The sequence below is a fragment of the Felis catus genome, chromosome A1 (assembly GCF_018350175.1).
Source record: "Felis catus isolate Fca126 chromosome A1, F.catus_Fca126_mat1.0, whole genome shotgun sequence".
NCBI lineage: Eukaryota > Metazoa > Chordata > Mammalia > Carnivora > Felidae > Felis > Felis catus.
This window is the reverse complement of record NC_058368.1, coordinates 134,246,310-134,268,274: the sequence shown is the minus strand read 5'-3', so window position 1 is coordinate 134,268,274 and position 21,965 is coordinate 134,246,310. Positions and strand designations below refer to the sequence as shown.

Sequence of the window (21,965 nt, the reverse complement as noted above, 5' to 3'; positions counted from 1 at the left end):
AGTAGAGAAGCAAGTGGGGAGGGATGAAGGACAGAAGGAGGACCATCTTTGTCCCATTACCTGGTAATGAACCGCAAATGTTCAGGGAAACTGCATCGTTATGCAAAAAAATAAAAATGATAAGGCACCTCGTGTTTTAGAACAGTTGTCAAATTCTTTATTCCCATTATTTCCTTCACTCCCCATCATTGGACTGCCGTCAAATATTCATCAAGCAGGTTTACTTGTCACAGGTCATCTCAGCAGACTTTAAAGACTGCAGGACAGAAAACGTCCTGGAAGTTGTAGTGTTCTCTGATCACTTGGCTACTGCTTTTATCAGCTCTCTAGATGTTTGTTCTGTGCAGTTTTTCAGGCCACTGCTGCCACCGACTCCATATTTGTTAACATGCTTTTAGTGAATCAACTCGCAATCAACTGGCAACCGCCATTCATCCTTCAATACTCAGTTCAAGTGTCACGTCTTCAGAAAGTTCCCTCATTTCTACAGTACGAGTTAAGAATTAAAATAGCCATTCTATTTTTTCTCTTATTGTTACAGGTACATGTCAATCATACCTCTGGTTACAATGCTCTAATTTACATCCATGTCTAGATCCTTAATTCACTGATTCTACTATTTCCTACTTGTGCTTATGTCTCAGAGTCTAAAATATGAATGAGTGAATGAAAGAATGAATGAATGAAATTCACAGTTTGATTTTTATTAATTTCTTAATGGTACAGCAAAATGCACCAAATAAGCAAAAACTCTATGAAGTACAGTATGCCATCCATTGTCCAGCATACTCCCTATAATACATGAACAGGAAGGTTTTTTCTGAAGAAACCAAAGACAAAACTAAACTCAAATTCTCATTTCTGTCTTCTCTCTGATCATTTTTTACCATTTTAAAATACAAAGAATAACGGGGTGCCTGGGTGGCTCACTCAGTTAGGCATCTGACATCGGCTTAGGTCATGACCTCACGGTTCGTGAGTTCAAGCCCTGCGTCGGGCTCTGGGCTCACAGAGCCTGCTTTGGATTCTGTGTGTGTGTCTCTCTCTCTCTCTGCCCCTCGCCACTCATACCCTGTATCTCTCCCCTTCAGATATAAACATTAAAAAAAGTTTAAAAAATACAAAGAATAAGAAACCAACGCTAATTGCATAACTATCCAGCTTACTTTACCTTGAGAACTTTAATTTGCTCAACTAAGGCTTGTAGGGATGGTGTGTGGATTCACTGGGGTCATGCACAGCACATCTAACAGCCCCTATTATAGCGCCTGACAGACAGTGGGTGGTAAATAGTACTCAACTGTCATTTTTATGAATATCAGGAACTTAGCATCACATTTTGATTTTCCCCTATTCTCCCCATACCCCTGCTCATACAAAGCTGTTAGCCATAAAGAACTGATCAAAAGACAGGAAATGAGAGGGAAAATGTAAAATCAAAATGGCCTAAAACCCAGAAAATACATCTTTGAAGAGTAACAATATATTTTATTAATATCATATCCACAGGCAATCTATCTAAAGGAATTTTCACTACCCACGTGTCACTTCATCTTTGATAACTAATGCTTTGACATATCTTTTGGCTCAAAAGACTTATCACCTTGTAAAGTATGATATGTGTTTACTGGGACAGCTGCCACAAAAGCAGTTCTGCAAATAAACTTTGTTTAACTTGCTGCTTTCAGACATTAGGGAATGATCTTTAATATACATATGTAAAAGACATACATATTATATATATATATATACATATATGTATATGTATATATATCAAAGGCACTAAAGCCTTGGTTTCATAACCATAGTAGTCTAGTTAAAATTAATAGACAAAAGACTATAATACATCAAAGAGTAACCATATCTATATCAGCTTTTGTATCAATGACTCAAAATGATTCTCTTTCTTTTTTCTTTGCCTTACAATAAAAAATAATATACCTGACATCAATTACAGGCCAAATTTTAAACTTAAAATACAAAACAAATGTATTCCTAATATTTTCATCAAGTATACCAAGATCTCTCATTTGCTACCCACGAAGGCATAATCAATAAGTCAATCAACAAACATACTGAAGACCTGGAAGGCACCAGTTTGCTGTTACCTGAAGATTTGTAGGTAAATAAAACACCCTACCTTCAAGAAACTTATGTTCTCGTGGATAACACAGACTAAGAAATTAAAATTATCATACTTTGTAACAAGTATCATTGTAAAGTTAATAATATGGTGCTTGTGGATCCCAGATGAGACAGAGAACCACGAAAGGCTTCCTGAAAGAAGAGGCATAAGTTCAATTTTAAAGCATGAACAGGAAACATTAGTCACTCAAGGAGGAAAGAAGTAACCAGGGGGAGGGACTGTTTGTGCAAAGGTGTGAATGCCAACAGTATAACTTGACCAGTGAGCTACAAATAGATCATTATAGTGCCGTATGGAGTAATCCAGAGACCATGGAGAGGAGACAGGGCTTGGAAACTAGCTTAAGATCTTGAAGGGTCTTGCATGTAAGGAACTTAAGCATTCCCATTCATTGGTTGCTTGATTCATTCATTTACTGCAAGTGGGAGAGGGACAGACAGAGAGGCAGAGAGAGAGAATCCCAAGCAGGCTCCGCACTGTCAACATGGAGACTGACATAGAGCTCGAACCCACGAACCGTGAGATCGTGACCTGAGCCGAATCAAGAGTTGGATGCTTAACCAGCTGAGCCACCCAGGAGCCACTTAAACATTTTCTTGACAGCTACTGACGGCCATTTATGAATAAATAAGAAAGTGACATAACCAGATCTGCATCTCAGTAGATCACTCTGGCTGACTTGTACAGAATGGATCATATGCAGAGAAATATCAACCTGTGTCACCCATGGTAAATGCTCTTACATAACAACCTAGTGCCCTTGAAACACAGAAGCAGAATTAAGAATAACTTCACAAAACAAAATAGAGTTGTACAGCATGTGATACGCTGATATTTTCTATTGTTTAATTGTTTAAAATTCTGGCCTTGGCCTACCAAATTGATTTCACAACCCTCGAATGGGATGTGACCCAAACTTTGAAAAACCCTTGATAAGAAGAAATAAACCAGAGTCGAGAAGATCAGACAGGAGGTTACCGTAGTAATTCAAGCAGTAAGAGATGTGGACTTAACTAAGGCAACACAATGAAAGGATGTGGTAACTTCTGCCTTATTAATAAAGCTCTATTTGTTTCTCTTGCTATAACCTAGTGAAGTAACTTGGCAGCATGAGTGCACTTCTGAGACAGTCATCATCTGAGTGTCTGCCATGTTTCACACTGTGCAAAGAGCTTTACACATACATCGACTCTGATTTTGATCGCCACACTGCAGGGTGGATACTGCTGTCTCCATTTTACAGACAACAATACCAAAAGCCCAGGGAAACTGGGTAGCTCGTTCAAAGTCACACAGACATAGATTAAATTAGTATATAGCCAATATTTCTAGTGCCAGTTTATTCATACTCACTACCATACAACAGTCTGATGAATGAAAATATTTCAGTACCTCCTGATGACTATTTAGATTATTTCCAGCTTTTTGCTCTTCTAAACAATGCTACCGTATATATAATATTGGGCCTATGTTACTGTGAAGCGAATTCCTGGATCATAAGATGGGATTGTGTTATAGAGCTATTTTATTTGTATTAGGAAGTCTCCATCAATTCCATTTTATTGAGGGTTTTGAACATGAGTAGTTGGATTTTTCCCTAGGAATTTTCTGCATCTGTGGAAATGATCATATGATTTTGCAATGCATTTCCACTAGTATGACAGGTTTTAATGTTTTTTATTCTAATATTAAACCATCTTTGCAAAACCCTACCTGCTCATATTTCTTTTTTAATGTACCAATGGAATCTGGAAAACCTTTGATAAGAAGAAACAGGCAAGAATCAGGAAGATCAGACAGGAGGTTACAAGCAGGAAGCCATGTGGACTTAACCAAGGCAACATAATGAAAAGGATCTGGTAACATAATGACAAGTATTAATACACTAATATACATTTAGTTGAGACCTCTGTATCAATATTTATAAGTAAGATTAGTCTGTTGTTTCTTTTCTGGTACAATCTTGTAAGTACTTTTTAAAATATGATACCCACTTCATAAAAGTAAACTTGAATTTTTTCTTCCTTTGTAGAGCACAAAATCTCCCAAATAGTTAAGGAGCCTAATAGTCATGTCATCATAAAAGTCTTAGTTGAATTCTTGCATGAGACCATTGCAAGATGGTGTCTTTTGTAGGGGTGGACTTAGGTACTTTCTATTTTGGTCATTTTCATTTAGTCTAAAATGTATCCCTTAGTTTAGGATTTCAAAGTATTTGTACAAAGTTGTGTAGTCTCTTAAAATATTTAAAAATTTTCTCTTTTTAGGCTGATTTATCTTTTTGGCTTCCTGATTGTGTACAAATTATACTTTATCCCCTTTTTCTTGATCAGGTTAGCTAGTGACATCATTTTTTTTTTTTTTTTAAGACACAGCTTTTGGTTTTAAGGTATTTTTGTTTGCTCACATTTTAATTATACTGTTAATTTCTTTTGATTATTTTGGTTTATTTTAGTTTTTAACTTTTTAAATTTGATTTTTAAATTCTTTATTTCCCATTTTTTAGTCTTATGGATATAGGATTTAATGGAATATTTCCAAGTGTGAGAATGTTTTGTGGGTTTTTTTTTGAAATTAATTTTAGTTTAATTTTAGTTTAATTGCATTATAGAAAGAAAATGCTCCTGTACCGTATGTAATACTTGGGATTAATGGATTTTTCTATGGCCTACATTAGGGTCAATTTTTGACTGTTCCTTATACATATATAAATACATAAAAATACACCAAAAAATATATATGTATATGTGTGTGTGTGTGTATATATATATATATATATATATACACACATATATACATATATACATATATACATATATATATACACACACACACACCTTATATATGTATGTATATATATATATTTGTTATATATTTTTTGATTAGGTAGCTATATTTGATCTATTTAATTGCACAGAAAGATATATATGCAAACATACGTGTGTGTTTTTGTGTATAATATTATTAAGGGTTCCTACATGCAGTTCCTCATGTAGGAACCCTTAATAATATTACAGTTAGTTAGCAAACTATAGACTGGCCCTACCTGTTTGTGTGAATAAAGTTTTAGTGGAAAATAGCTACACCTAATCATTTAAGTATAGTCTCTGGCTATTTTTGTACTATATCAGAATTGAGTCCTTACAACAGGGACAGTATGGTCCACAAATTCCAAAATACTTACTGTTTGGCCTCTTAAAGAAAATATTTGCTGGCTTGGCTCTATATCATCATTAATTTTCAGTCTAATTCATCTGTTTTTGGATTTTAAACATTATTAAAATTTTTTATATTATTAACCTTTTGTCTATTTCCCATTCAATCTCCTATTGTATAAAAGATGCTTCTGTGATTGTGCAAATACAGGTAATTTTTTATTTTCATTGTGAATTTTAGCCTTAAGTTTTATAAAGTACATTTATGTCTTTTTATTTTCATGTTTGTTTTGTTTGTTTTTCTATGGTCTTCATACAGCAATTCTTTTCTTTTTCAAGTTTTTATTTAAATTCTAGTTAGTTAATAAAAAGTGCAATATTAGTTTCAGGTGCAGAATCTAGTGTAGATACAACACCCAGTGCTTATCACAAGTGCCCTCCTTAAGACCCATTGCTCATTTAACCCATCCTCCCCGGCCCACCTCCCCTCCCAACCCTCAGTTTGTTGTCTATAGTTAAAATTTGTTTTCTAGTTTGCCTTTTTATGCCCCCCCATATTAATCTGTTTTGTTTCTCAAAGTCCACATATGAGTGAAATCATATGGTATTTGTCTTTCTCTGACTTATTTCACTGAGCATAATACACTCTAGCTCCACCCACATCATTGCAAATGGTAAGATTTCACTCTTTTTGATGGCGGAGTAATATTCATATATCCATTATATATGTGTGTGTGTATATATATATGTCACACCTTTATCCATTCATCAGTCATTGGACATTTGGGCTCTTTTCATAGTATGGATATTGTTGACAGTGCTGCTATAACCATTGGGGTGCATGTATCCCTTCAAATCAGTATTTTTTACCCTTTGGGTAAATACCTAGCAGTTCGATTGCTGAGGAGTTTTATTATTATTGAGAAACCTCCATTCTGTTCTCCAGAGCGGCTGCACCAGTTTGCACTCCCACCAACAGCAGTTCCCTTCTCCGCATCCTCACCAACACCCGTTTCTTGTGTTGTTGATTTTAGCTATTCTGATAGGTGTGAGGTGATATCTCATCGTGGTTTTTATTTGTATTTCCCTAATGTTGAGCGATGTTGAGTGATGTTGAGCATGTGTCTGTTATAGCCATCTCTGTGTCTTCTTGGGAAAAAGGTCTATTCTGCCCATTTTTTAACTGCATTGTTTTTGGAGTGTTGCGTTTTATAAGTTCTTTACATATTTTGGATACCAACCCTTTAGCAGATATGTCATTTGCAAATATCTTCTTTCATTCTCACGGTTGCCTTTTAGTTTTGCTGATTCCTTCCTTCATTGTGCAGAAGCTTTTTATCTTGATGAGGTCCCAATAGTTCATTTTTGCATTTGTTTCCCTTCCCTCAGGAGACATATCTAGAAAAAAGTCGCTACAACCTATGTCAAAAGAGGATTTTAATGGTTTCCTATCCAACAGTTAGATCTTTCATACATTTTGAATTTAGTTTTGTGTATTGTGTAAGAAAGAAATATGTCTTATTTTTTTTCCAATTTAAATTCTACCTTATCAGATATCAATATTTTCACCACTGCTCTATTCTCTTGATAAGTCCTCGACAATTATTTTAATTTCAACCATTCTGAATCTCTTTCATTTGGGTCTGTCTCATATATAATGTAGTTTGGGATGTTGCTTTGTTCACCAATCAGAAAATGTTTAATAGGTCAATTAATCTCTTTTACTTTTTTGATACGATCCATATTTTGACTTCAACTCTGCCATACTGTTTTATGTTATATAAAATACTTAGCACCCTCCCTACATTTGGTTATTTTCTATTTGAAAATAGAACAATAGGGGCACCTGGGTGGCTCAGTCGGTTGAGCATCCGACTTTGGCTCGGGTCATGATCTCACAGTTTGTGAGTTCGAGCCCCATGTCGGGCTCTGTGCTGACAGCTCAGAGCCTGGAGTCTGCTTCGGATTCTGTGTCTCCCTCTCTCTGCCCCTCCCCTGCTCATGCTCTGTTTCTCTCTGTCTCAAAAATAAATAAAACATTTTTTAAAAAGAAAGAAAATAGAACAATATTACAAGATACTATTTTTTTTCTTTTCCCTGCATCTCCTTGAACATCTAAGTTGAAACAATATTAGTGTACTCCCAATAATAACTATGAAGTAATCAGTAAGCTTCTTAAACTTTTCAAGTTTTTATTCTTCCCTAATATTTTGATAGTTTTAACATGTTATCATTTTTAGAGTGTGTAGCTATTAAGCACTATATGTTTTCTTATAAAACTACCATATGGTTTTACCATATATGTAAATATACGTTTAATTCTCATCATCAGTATTATGTCAACTTTTTTGTTCTTTATTACTGCCTAAAGCTCATTCTCTAGTAAATTCCTCAGAAAAAAATACTCCCTGAATTACTGCACGTTCATAACTGTGTGCAATAGTTCTATCAGGAAGTCAGTTTAGCTGATTATAAAGTGATTGGCTCACATTTTCTTTTATTGAGTAAAGACTATTATCTTTTTAGCATAAAGCATTACTATCAAGAAGTCTGATGACATCAAATTTTCTTTCCTTGATAAATGTCTTGGTCTTTTTTCTTAGTGCTCATTTTTCTCTTTCTTTAAAGTCCAGTAATTTCACTATAGCTGACAGTTCTGCTCATGTTTTAAGTGACATAATTCTAGGCCAAATTTCAAGATAAATGGTGATTTCTTTCAATGTACAGTTGTCTTTTTATTTCAAAACCATTTTCAAGAGTTACAGTTTTTAGCACTTGTTCTTTTCCATTGTTGCAGTTTTCTTATTCAAGGATCCCTAATTATATGTATATTGGACCTTCTTTGCCTATCTTCATCTTTCACTTTTTCTTGAATTCTTGTGTCATCCTACATTTTGTTTTCTTTTTGCTTGCTATTTCCTTTCAGGTGTTATTGGTGCTATTCATTTATTTTCATGTTTATTCTAGACTTTATTTATTTGTCAAATAATTTTCTTCTATAAATGTTTTAAAATTTATTTACTTAAGAGACAGAGTGAGCAGGGCGGGGCAGAGAGACAGAGAGAGAGAGAGAGAGAGAGAGAGAGAGAGAGAGAGAGACAATCCCAAGCAGACTCCACACTGCCAGCATAGAGCCTGATGTGGCACTTGAACTCATGAACTGTGAGATCATGACCTGAACTGAAACTGAGTCAGATGCTTAACCACTGAGCCACCCAGGCACCCCTGAAATAATTTTATTCTTTATATTTATTCTTGTTTTAGTCTCATTTATGCTGTTCTTTCATATCACCTACAACTTTTAATTTTTAGCTCATTTTCAAATGTTATGTTATCAGGTTATACTTTTTGTTTTATGGGCATGTCTTCCTGGCTTCAACTTTCTGTAGAAACATTGTTATGCTCCTTATTCTTGCTTTCCCATAATTACTAGACATGGAATTCAATTTAGTTTTCCTTAACTTGCAGGAAGGATGGATGGGTTGTAATAGCTTTTCTAACATCACTTAGCATCTACTTGTAGTAGAGTTCTAATGAAGTGTTAGAAGCTATACTGTCTTACTTTCTGACAATCCCTTGGCTCTGTGCCCCTCCTCCAGTTTTATATAAATTTATTTCTGCTCCTACTGACACGGTTCTGCCTAATTTACATTACATTCGTGTCAGTTTCTCATAGGTTTGTGTTTCATTTTGAGAGTTGATAGTGTTGCTCTGGACTTTCCGGACCTTACCATATACCTTGCACTCATTCTCAAGCTGGTATATAAAAACTTTTCCCTATTTTAGCTGCTGTTTTCAAATTGGCCTCTAATATTTTCCAGTAAGTACCTGTTTATTTTTAAATACTCCTGGTTTTTTGCTTCTTATTATTTGCCTACCCCCAGTTTATATAATGTCCTTATTTGTCTTTACCTCCTGTGAATTGTAGTGTTAGGAATACCTTGTCTGCTAGTTCGATTGTAGACAGTGCCCCCTTTTTTTTTCCCAAAGTGACAGCCTGATTGTTTGTCTGCATTTGTAGAGAGGTTCAAAAATATTAAAAAATTATACCACTTCCATAATTTTCTCAAAATCCTTATCTAACTTTTTCAAGTGATATTTAAAAGGCTTATATATGATGACAACCAACACTTGCAATTGTGACCTTTTATACTCATTTTCCCCCAGAAATTATTACTAAATCTGCATCACATTTTTTTCTCCTTAAAAAAAATCTGTCAGATGACTTCTATAGGTAAAGGTTTCAAGAGTAAAATTCCTTTTTCTAAGTGTTTTTAAATTGTTATTCTCAACTGTTTGGTCCTAGATCTTGGACTGAAATCCTCCCAAGGCCACCATGTCATCACATTATACTTAACCATTTTGGCTTTTTTGAAATTTATTTTTGGCTCCTACATATTTTTTTCTGGATATATTTTGAAATCACTTTAAAATACATATTTTATTCTGAATTTTTTCTATTTGGAAGAGCAGGGACTCTCAGAAATTCAATGTTTAATGTTGCTAGACCCAAAGGACCAATTTCTTGGTTATTGTTTTTTAACATATATGTAGTATATACTTAATAAAATAAAACATCTTACTAAGTGAGAATTTAGATTGTTTTCAAACTGTATCTATGACTTACAATGTTTTACCAACATCCTTGAGTACTTTTGTGAATATTTCCATAGAATGTATTCTTCATTCTTCATTGTAGAATTGCTCGGTGCATATTTCAAATTTTGGCCTCAATTTTCAAACTGCTCTTGAAAGAAGCTATAAGAAAGATGTACATTTTATTCTCAATCTAGCACTGCTACTCTTTTCTGAGAACTGGGAAGTGCAACAAACATACATATAGGGCTCTGTGTTGTAGAATGGAAGTGAGTCAAAGGTCAACCCATGAACAGGTCCAAGCTTTTACTCAAAAGAACTTTGAGGGTTTCCCCAACTCATGGACAGATAGACAACTGATTACTTTAAAAATCCTAAGTGACAAGCCAAGGCTACAATAATTTTAACTTGACAAAATGTCCTATCAACATTAGCAAGCCTGTACTTGACCAGATAGTATCACCCTCCATTCAACTTAACCCTTCTAGTCTTCTCTGTTCAGTGTGTGGGTCCACTCCACTGCTATCATGCTTTGAACTTTGCTTCTTGTTTGCTATTTAGAAAATAAGTCACACTCCCTCAAGATAAAGGAAGTAAAAACAAAGCAACAGAATATAGAAAAGGTACAAGAGTAAGAGGATTATGTCTTAAAACCCAGAAAAAGCAGACACATCAGCAAGATAAAATATTTGGGGAGGAAAAATAATATATAAATAACAGCAAAAGAAAATTTAAGATAAATGAAAAAACTACCAATATATTCAAAACACAAAACCAGAAAGATGTTAATGAAATTAATAACATCAGGTAAAGTGAAAAGAAATCTGAAAGAACAAAGGAAAAAGAAAAATGTCATTGACAAGAAAACCATAAGGCAAAGAGAAACATTGAAGAATACAAAGAAGGGCACCTGCGTGACTCAGTCCATTAAGCCTCCAGCTCTTGATTTCAGCTCAGCTCATAATCTCATGGTTTGTCAGTTTGAGCCCCGAACAGGGCTGCATGCTGACAGTGTGGGAGCCTGCTTGGGATTCTTTCTCTCTCCCTCTCTCTCTGCCCCTCCCCTGCTCGCTCGCTTTCTCTCTCTCTCTTTCTGAAAATAAACTTAAATTTTTTTTAAATAAGAAAACAATTTAAAATAGGACAAGTAAACTAAAGCAAGCATTTTCAAGTATTACATAGATCATATCATAGCAAAGATACATATTAAAATACTACTATTTTCCGAGCAGTAAAATAGCAGACACTTTTAAATACATAAGAAAAGAGAGCAAAGAAAATGAAATAGAAGTAAAAAGATTGACACCCCACTGAAGGCAGACTTCTAGGTGCAGGCTATCTCATAGCAGAACATGGAGAAGCCCTTAGGACATCTTTTTAATACTTGCCATTCCACTTCGAATCTCTACCAACTCTTGAGTGAGACTTTATCACTTCACTGTCTATAATTAACTGAATTTCCATTTTGAACCCCCATGTCAGATGACAGAAGCTAATTCCCATCAGTATGCTTGGGCCCTCTCTCCCTTTCATTTTCTGCATGGAGTCTAAGTTCTCAGGGGCTGACCAAGTATGACAGTGTAGTAGAGTATGCAACATTCTTTTGATTCTTGAAGCCTGATGTCCACATAGGTATGTATGGATCTATTATCTTCTTGGACACTCACTATGATCCTTGAAGCACTTTAGACAGCCCTCTTTTCTGTCTGTTTGGCTTTTTTAAGATGGGTCTTCTGTACTACTTCCAAAGAATCTGTACTCTAAGACATGGGGACCATTCTGGTGGTTCTGCGCAGAGGTAGCCATTTAGAATCCTACTGGAATGTCACCGTAATGGATTTCAAACTCTTCTCCAGTGTCTCCCAGTCCGACTGGTGTTTGACTACCTTCATGAGTCTATCCTGGAAGAAGGATCCAGGACCTGTCTTCCAGGAGGCAGAGCCTCTCTCATTCTTAGCCCAAGGAAATCTTTTCTGTTTTCCAGAGAAAGCTCTACTCTCCTCAAATCCATGCCACCTGTTTAGCTTAAATCTTGGGCCTTTGGCTTTTTCAGTTCAAAAACTGTTTAGAAAACAATGAGCCCTGACCAACTAGCAAACAGAAAGAAAGGAGAGAAAATGGGAAATATTTGGAGAAAAAAATATTGGATACTAATTTCAAAAATATGTTCCTACTATGTAGTCCCTTTTCTCACTATGTCTTACTCATTTCAGAAATTTTTGAACTAAATTCAAAAGGTTGCTTTTAATTTTGATTTTTTTTATTTTTAAGAGTTTTAGAAACATTTTCTTCTTTTGGTTTACAGTAATATTCTTTTTGTATTAAAATACTAACAAGGTCAGGTTCACACTTCATTATTAATACCCTTGGCTAACTAAACATTGGCCCTACCCTTGGTGAGCTTCTATGCTAAAATTTGGGAGTTGGCTTTTTAAGGCGTAATTTAAAAAGAAAACATGAGCCTGTAATTCTGATGAAAATGCGGTTTTCATGGCCTCCCTTTGATATTAAAATAATCTTAAATTTTAGAACTTGCTTTTTATCTTGAATTGAGACCAGCTTTAGAAGAATGGTGAGAGGAAGGGAGGGGAATCTTCTCCTTTACTGTCAGGTCTACAGATGTGGAATCAAAGCTTGTGTCCATGAGACAATTTCCAACGATATTCCATTGTGCAGTTTATGCCTTCTTTCTTCCACATCATCTGGATGGAAAAGAATGAGGTGTTACTCACTGACAGCCAATTAAGAGGTCTTTGTCTGAAAATTCCACAGAGGAGCTGGCAAGGGGGGTTGAAATCTATCTTGTGATGTAGTTGCAGAGGCAATGGCAGCTTTTCTTCAAAACAAAATGTATTTAATTTGAAACCTTCATGCCATATACCATTCTTAACATATTTTTTCCTATTAACAATCCAGAGCTCCGGTTCATACAGATCTTTCTGATGATTCTAATTTAAACATTCAAAAAAGATTATAAAGAAATATAATCTGTAATATCTACCTTTGTTCAAGGGAAATTATACATAAATCACCCAAGTAGGAGAAATGTAAAAACCCTATATCGATAGGTAATACAAAGCAGAAAAAGAGAAAGTGGGCATTTGAATTTTTCTATGCCCTCTTAATTCTACAAATAACTCATTTGCCCCAATTAATTATCACAAATGAAATGACTGCTAATTGCTTTACTAAAATGACTTTGTTAAATTTTCCCACACCATTCCTTTAACACAAAACCTAAACACTAAATAAGGATTCTAATAATACGTTCTCATTGACGAGAACATGAAGGGTCTGTCTATAACAGTTTCATAAAGAATATAATCAGGGTTAACTAAATAAGGGGAAAAAATCATACAGACTGAAGAAGCAACAAAAATTAAAAAAAAAAAAAAGAATGTGAAAGAAAAGAAATAAACAATGAGGCTTCCAAAAATCTACAGTGTGGGTTTTTTACTATCTACTTCCCAAAATGGGTTAAAATACATCCCTTCCAATAAGGAATAGCCAATTATGTAAATCTGTACTCTTCACACAGAACACTAACTGAGGCCGGGAGGAAGAATGAGCAGATGGAGAGACCCTTGGGAGAGCTGGTGTAAATAAAACCTCCTGAGGCAGAAAGAATCCGTTCACTCAAGGGAAAAATCCAAGCTTTTTCAAACTGAAACAATTTTCTCTTTGTGCACTTAGCTATTTAAAGAGTGCAATATAAATGTGCAATAATGAGTTGGATCCATCATGATATTCAACCTTCCAAGGCAACGTCCAGGTCTGCTGTTAATAAGTTGTTATGGTTGATCATTTTGTAGAAAAGAAGATTCGCCTTTCAGAGAGCCGTTTTTTATCAACTGTGTTCATCTCTGAATTCACTGTTCAAACTCACTTCAAAGCTCATCATAGGCAAGAGATCTCAGGCATTTTCTCACGGGCCTCACCAAGCACAGCAGTTGGCAGAAACACAGTGATGCTCATTTGGACGTGATCACGATGGTGGTCATGTATCTCACTGCTAATATTCACAACATCATTACAGAATGGGAAGAAGAAAAAGGTGGGTGGAATTTTATCTAACATACTATTTTTTCATGGACAGCTTTTATTCTGTAGTCTTTTTTTTTTCCCTTTGCCTTGTCTCTGCCCTTTGTCTCTTTATCCTGTACAAACTCTCCGTTACCTCTTCATCTCAACTCTTGTGAACCAATTAAGCAACCTGGTGGATATTCTTCCCTACATTTCTTCTTGGTCACTGAGACTAATGAAGGGAGAACTTGCCTTGTCAGAAATAACTATGGCACAGGAATAGACAAGTAAGTTAGTGGAATAAAAGAGAGGGAAGAGGGGCTCCTGGGTGGCTCAGTTGGTTGAGCATCCGACTCTTGGTTTTGGCTCAGGTGATGATCCCAGGGTTGTGGGAACAAGCCCACAATGGGCTCCATGCTGAGCATGGAGGCTGCTTGGGAATCTCTCCCTCCCTCCCCCACTCTCTCTGTCTGTCTCTCTCTCTCTCTCTCAAAATAAATAAAAAAAACATTTTTAAAAAAAGGGGTGAAGAGACATAAAACCTAATATAAATTGGAGCTTAATGTAGGACAAAGGTGATATTTCATTCAGTGGGAAGAGGTCATTTATTTCATGAATGGAGCTGGAACAACTGGTTGTCCATCCGTAAAAAAAATTAAGTTGGACCCTTAGTTCACACCAAATGCAGAAACAAATTCCAGATGGATTAAAGACTTATGTATAAAAATTAAAACAATCAAAGCCTTTCAAAATGCTTCATGTACAATCCTAGAGGCAGGAGAGAATGCTCTACCAATTCTGGGAGCCCAGACACACTAAGAAATTACGGAGCTATCTAAATATTCAAAATTAAAAATTTTGTTGGGGGGGGCGCCTGGGTGTCGCAGTCGGTTAAGCGTCCAACTTCAGCCAGGTCACGATCTCGCGGTCCGTGAGTTCGAGCCCCGCGTCAGGCTCTGGGCTGATGGCTCAGAGCCTGGAGCCTGTTTCCGATTCTGTGTCTCCCTCTCTCTCTGCCCCTCCCCCGTTCATGCTCTGTCTCTCTCTGTCCCAAAAATAAATAAACGTTGAAAAAAAAAATTTAAAAAAAAATTTTGTTGGGAAAAAAGACCACATTGGCAAAAAAATATTTACAACAAACCCAACAGGTAAATGATTCATATTTTCATTACACAAATAGGTCTTATAAATTAACAACAACAACAACAAAAGCAAACAACCCAACAGATGCTGGGGTAAAATACATAAAGAGTCCTCTGAAAGCAGAATACCAAAAAGCATTCAACCCTGTTAAGGCCACAATGAGGTAATTTACAGCCATCAGATTGTCAAAAAGAAAGAGTGAGAATGCCTATTTTTGGCAGGGATCCAGGAAAAATTCTACTATATTGCTTTTAGAAATGTGAATTGTTAGAGTTTTCTTTTTTTTGTTGTTGGAAAGCAATCTGCAATATTCATCAATTTAAAAATACATGTACTGTAATCCACATAATCCCACTGCTACGAATTTATTCTACAGAAAGAATGGCACTAAGATATAAAAGGATATATTTACAAAGTGTTTGAATGAAGGATTATGCCAGTGAGAAAAAACAGAAATAAAGGGAATGTTTATCAAAAGAGGAATTCTTGAAAGTATCGTTACATTCATAAAATGTATTTCACAGCATTTAAAGGAGCGCATTAGAGATATGCTCGTTAATTTGAAGGTGTTTCTCCAGTGTGGTTCAGTAAGGAAATCAAGATTCATAGAGGCTTATGCGATATGACCTTTTCATTTTTAATGAGAAAAAATAATATTGTGTATGGTTATGTTTTTTTTTCTTTTTAAAAATAACACCTCTAACAGACATAATTCACTGTCTCATCGGGGACAATTTAGCATGTCATTTATTTTTATATTCATTTTAAACTGCCTTAGAAACCTACCAAAGGAAGCCTAGAGCACAGACTGTCTACCCAAGCTGAGGACAGACACACAGAAGGATCAGGAGCTTCTTGAAGCACAGGCATAGTTGAAAGATTAAACACTAAACATCCCTGGTTTCTGGTGCCAAGTAGAAGCATTCTTGGTAAAGAAAGTCAAGGAACAGTAAAGTCAAAATATATTTCACGTAGAGTGTCTTGGTGCTTAATAACTTAAATGAAACTCTTTCCTGATTATTATCCCGTTACCAGAGCACACATGATTACAAAACCACGGCTAAGAATATGATTGACAACTCACTCTAGAAAGATTTTCTACCTCCTGGCATCCTCTTCTTTCCCTCACAGCTCCACTACAGATGGACACATGCATTTAAAGGTAAGAACAGATGACAGTGACACACAGCTCTGTTCCAGGGAACGTGGATCGCACCCCGCAGGAGATGTGCACTGTGGCAGTCCTGGCCACTTAAGGTTTAAATACTGAAAATACCTCAGAAAATATTAAACTGATGATTTTTACTTTCTCTTTGAATGCATACTCTGTGGCATTTCTTATCTCGGAGGTCAAGGGCGGGAATTTCATTTCTTGGGGAGATTTTAGGCTTCGTGGAAAGAGAGGCTTTGCTAAATTCCTCTGTGCGCTCTTTAGCACATTAAAAGCAATCCTGGAAGGCCCAGCTAATTGACTTCGGTGGTATTCTGGAGATGATACCCCAAGTGCTCTTGTTGAAGGCTTACCTAGAGTACAGAGGAAGAAGGAGGTGAAGGAAAATCCCATCCCTTCATCGTTTTCCTGAAGAAAATCAAGGGACACCAAGGCGGGAAGGCACATCAAGTGGACATGTGTTTCCTGACTGTCCCTCTCTGGGCTTTTGCCCCAAGGGTGGGAGACCTGAGAAGGACCCTAGAAGTCAAGGTGCTGCCTCTCAGGCTGCCAGACACCCATCTGGGCTGGACCCCAACAAGACAGGGCATCACAGGCAATGAAGAAGCCTTGAGCGTTATGCTGAAGCTGATCTCACTCCCTAGGTGGCCCACAGGCTAAGGTGGGGGAGAGTGGGCCCAGCACTTCACAGAGCAAGGCTAGGTGACCCTGAAAAGACAGGGAAGGCTGACACAGGAGGGCGATGGTCTGCAGCCGCTGAGTGCTACCGAGAGGCCGAATCCACAAGGAGGAGGTGGCCGAGGCCCCGTCCTAAGCCACACACTTACTGGCTGCACATATGGAGCCGGTACAGACACCACCACTCAGGGGTCAAGGGACAGTGCCTGGGAGAGAGGTGCTAGCAGCCAGCCCCGGGCTGGCTCTGTGCTGGGCTCTTTGCTGACGGCTCTGTGCCTGAAGCCTGCATTGGATTCTGTGTCTCTCTCTTTCTCTCTCTGCTCCTCCCGCAACTCAGGCTCTTTCTCTCAATAATAAATAAATAAATAAGTAAACAAACAAACATTAAAAAAAAAAAAATTCCTAAAGAGACTTATGCTCCTGAAAAGAGGAATGAAACAATTGGGATCAAAGTAAACCATTAAACTGCAGCGGGCATGTACTTCATTTCGGTTTCCCTGCTAAACAGCCAGTGACAGCACACAGAAACGCTCCTCAATCACACACAAAAGGAGCTCATTTCCTCTGTGAAACCAGGCGGTGGTGCAAGGGAAAAGCTCTCGGCTGGCACACTGTTGGTGCATTCACTCTCTCCTGTGCCGCTGGCCGACACGACATCACCCCCGTGGGCCTCGGGGACCTCCGCCCGCAAGGCTCTGCTCCCTGGCCTGCCTCCCTCAAGCACACGACCGTCAAGCACACGGCAGAGAAGCGGCTCCAGGGCTCCCAACACATCTGAAAATGTGAAAGATACAATGCGAACTATTGCCGACAGGCACATTCTTCTTCTCAGCCCCCTCCCCAGAGAAATGCAGGTATGGAAAAAGATACTTGTAAAAAAGTATACCAGCAGCTAGTTATGAGCCTCCAGCTGAAAACAGCATGTGAGTAAACCTCCTCTCCCTGCCCTTTCACTTTGCCTTTTCTAGCCTGTTTTCACTTCTCCTTGGTTAGGGGTTGGATCTTGGCTAAACCAAGATGTTCCGATTCTTTTCTTCTTCTTTTCAAACCACAGTAACTCACACAGGAGCCAAACCCCTTAAGTAAAGGATAATTTATGACAGAGCAGCTAGCGTTTTAAAGAAAATTGTTTTGGGGACGCGAAGGGGGGTGTGTGTAGAAAAGCCAGAAGGTCAGAAGTTGATTCCTGAGTAAGGTACGCCGTGGCCTCCTCCCCAGGGCTGGAGGGCTGGGATTATCACATTACACCGGGGGCCTGTGCCAAGGCCAGTAACAATGCCACCCGGATTCTATTCGTTCCCTCTATGGTCTCCACCGAGCCCGCAGAGCAGTGAAGCTCCCTGCTCTAAGGACACAGGCCCTGCAGAAGGGCTTGTTTTTCACTGGGAGAGTTAGTGAAATGTAAGGCTCGGTGGCCTCAGCGAAGAGAGGCCATGTTGCTTGGTTATGTGATCATTAAGCACATCACATGCTTCAAGCGAAGGCAACACGACCCACCAACAGAAGCTCTAAGTGGTGCTTAGCAAGACAAGGTCCAACCAGCACAATACAAAAGGATGACTCATGAAAGACTGTACACGCATGCCGGGCATGTCCCCTCCACTCAGAAATCATACACAGGAGCTGCAGATTGTGACGCCGTATTCCAGCCCAAGGTTACCCTGTTTGAGGCCCACGTGGCTGACCCAAATGTGAATAACTCAGAGCAGGCCTGCAACTTCCGTTAATGGGACAAAAATGATACTAGTTGGCAGGAGCTTCTGCGGTGGGTCTTCCAGATCCATGTGATGGGCATCACTGGAAGCAAAGGATGAGCCAAGACTGGCAAAAAGTGTTTCTGTTTTTTCTATCACAGGGAAAATTTCAGCTTCTGTATAGAAACCAAGACGGTTGAGTAAAAGCCCTCTGGGAGACTGGCAGGGAATATAGGAACACCTAGTGTCTGGGCAATCGCTTGAGCAAAAATGGATGGTTTGGACATCAGGTGGAGAGAGATTCTGCTGTGTTGGAAAAGCCACGTTCTGGGGATGGCCCTGGTTCCTCCTGCCTTTCTGGGGTCACTGAAGAGAGAGAACCACCCATGTCGGTATGCACAGACACCCGGCTGGTGCTGCCTCGCAGATAATCGTGCCACACTGCTTCCAGAGTCCTGTGTGCCTGTGGTGAGCCTGCGATCTGGGAGCAGAGAGGGCTTCTGTAGTCTACACATGGGCCTCCTCCAGGATTAAGTGGGCTGGCAAAAAAAGTGCTCAGGCTCGTGAAGACTTCTGTGGGCTGGTAAAATGCAGTTTCCTTGGCCAGGTGACCCTGTGTATGAATCAACTGCCTAACTGTCACACCAGTCAGCTTAACAAATACCTTCCAGCAGAATTTCCCAAATGGCTTTTTAAAGATACATATTCTGCATTTCGAGAGCCAGGTTGCTTTTGGAAGATGATGAACTATGCCAGTAATCAGGCAAAATTCCCCATATTACATACGCTATTTATTATGGCTAAAAGTATATAATGCCGAATAACTTTTCTCTCAGATAAAGAAAATTAATTTATTCCACTCATTTTCCATTTACTCTCTTTTCAGTTTCAATAGGGAAAGAAAAGCAAAAGTGGACAACAAATGATTTTTAAGAAAATTAGGATAGCCAACAAAGTATGCCCTGCTAGACCAGTAATGATAGGCCCCTGGCTGGCTGTGATGGTGGATACTGTTTCAAACATTATAGCATTTTGCTGATGAACATGCCCCCACTGCATTTCTAACCATTCATTTTCTAAATTGTACTTTTTAAAACTTGACAAGACTTGTTTGGTTACATTACTATGTCCTCTTCTGAATTTCTTTCCTCTGAAAGGTTGCTTTTTTGTTGTTGTTGTTGTTTTGTTTTTTCCTCCTTAAAGAGCTATTACCTTGCTTGGCACAACTTTCTTAATAGCTAGATGTTCTCAAAGAACCTCACAGCTCCTGCCTTTCCTGCTCATTAATTTTCACATCTGAATGGTGGATAGAAAAAGGCCAATTTCACAAGGAGAAGGTGCTTCCTTAGTAACAATTTACTAGAGAAGGAAAGGGAGTATGATGTCAGAGCAGGTCTGACCTAAGCCCTGCATTTTCGTCTGAGGTCTCCAATCCCTTGATTTTTCTTAAAAAGGCCCAGATCAGCTACAAACCCAAGGGCCACACATCCATCTTCCTGAGAGTTGACTATTTATGCTCAGCGGAGAGGACCTCACATTCCAGGGCTTGTCACATCCAACTCCCTATTGGTCTAGACTGAAATCCAAATATAGAAGCCATCTTCCAGGACTAGTAAGGGAAAGAATTTTTTTTTAATATAGAACTACATAGCCAACATTTACTAGGATATATGTCATTTTTATTGCCATATTCCGGATATCCACAAATCACAAAGTATGTTCCATATCGAGATTTTGGCTGGTATTAAGACCACAGCTTTGGCAGGGTGCCTGGGTGGCTTAGTCAGTTGAACGTTGGACATCAGCTCAGGTCATGATCTCAGTTTGTGGGTTCGATCCCCACACTGACAGAACAGAGCCTGCTTCGGATTCTGTGTCTCACTCTCTCTGCCTCTCTCTTAAAAATAATTTTTTAAAGAAAAAAAAAGACTACAACTTTAGAAAGATCTGGCTGTTTTCAAAAACCAAGATAAAGAACGATAAAAGGCAACAGAGGCCTAAAATATATTATGAATATGGGTGCTTGGGTGGCTTAGTTGGTTGAGCATCTGACTCTTGATTTTGGCTCAGGTCGTGATCCCAGAGTCGTGGGATCTAGCCCTGGGGCTTCAGGCTGTGGTAGGGTCCCCTCCCTAAGGAGAGGAGAAAAAAAATCCTCATGGCAACCTGGCTATGCGCTTACATGACAACATCCCTCATGAACTTGTAACATGAGACCACTTAATCAGACTACATGTTTGTGTGCTACCACATATGGAGACAAAGAAATAGAAAATGTATAAAAAACTACGCCACGTGGCATTCGGGCCTCAGTTCTTCGGGTAGGAACCCAACTGACCAGCGCCGGCACAAATGAAATTGCTTCCCAGAAAGAAAAGCCTCAGGGTCATGACTTTCTGTGCGAGAATCCTGCTACAAGGCTGCTGCTGAGCATGGAGCCTGCTTGGGATTCTCTCTCTCCCTCTGCCCCTCTCCAGCTTATGCCTGCGCTCTCTCTCCTAAATAAAAAAGAAATAATAAAATACATTATGAATGCTAATTTTACTAATAGTTTTTACTAACCTTTAATATTGAGCTTCAGAGTTTTTCCCTGTTTCTTATTATGAGAAATTCTTATGCCATAAGGAAAACAATCACTGAATTCTCTTTCATTGTATCTGGTCTAAAAATTTCTTTTGCTAAAAATCAGGAGGTTCCGAATTTCATGATCCCTCACACCCAGGATGCTTAACTTAGGGTTCACTTGGATGGGAAAAAAATTAGTAGTGCCATCTGTGACTCTGTCAACAGTACAAATTACAGAAATGTTTATATCATGTTTTAACTGGACATAATACAGATGAATTATTTATACTCATTGCTGTGTTCAAATCAGGTAATTTTTATAAAAACCCACTGGCACATGGTGTTTTTAGTGTGCTTATTAAAAAGCAAATCTATTACTGTATTTTAAATAAAAAATATTTTGGTCTCTGCATGTCACAATATTCTTAAGTATTTTGTTTCATGCACGAATTTTTTTTTGACAAATGAAATAGATTATTAGTTTTATTATAATAAGAATCCACAGGCATTCCATACTGCTAAAGGAGACTGTGGCATGTGCGCACACACACACACACACACACACACACACACACACGCTAAGAAATCACATGCCAACTCTATATATGATTGAGGGTGTACCCCAGAAGATACACAGAGAAGGATTCAAAGAAACCAGGGAAAAGAGTGTCATGTTTGGTTATCAAGGCTGGCTGTGTGTGGAGGGGAAAATACAGGAATGGGTACCATGTATTTGCTATTCCTGACTCCAACACCTTTGGGTAATATTTACATATTTGTGGGGGAAAAACAGT

The 21,965-nt window shown here is 38.1% G+C and overlaps 1 long non-coding RNA gene across 6 annotated transcripts in view; it reads right to left on the bottom strand.

Moving 5' to 3' along the window:
* The window catches only part of LOC111561368, a 336,303-nt gene that overhangs the window by 79,712 nt on the left and 234,626 nt on the right, over positions 1-21,965 (bottom strand). The window lies entirely within an intron of this gene.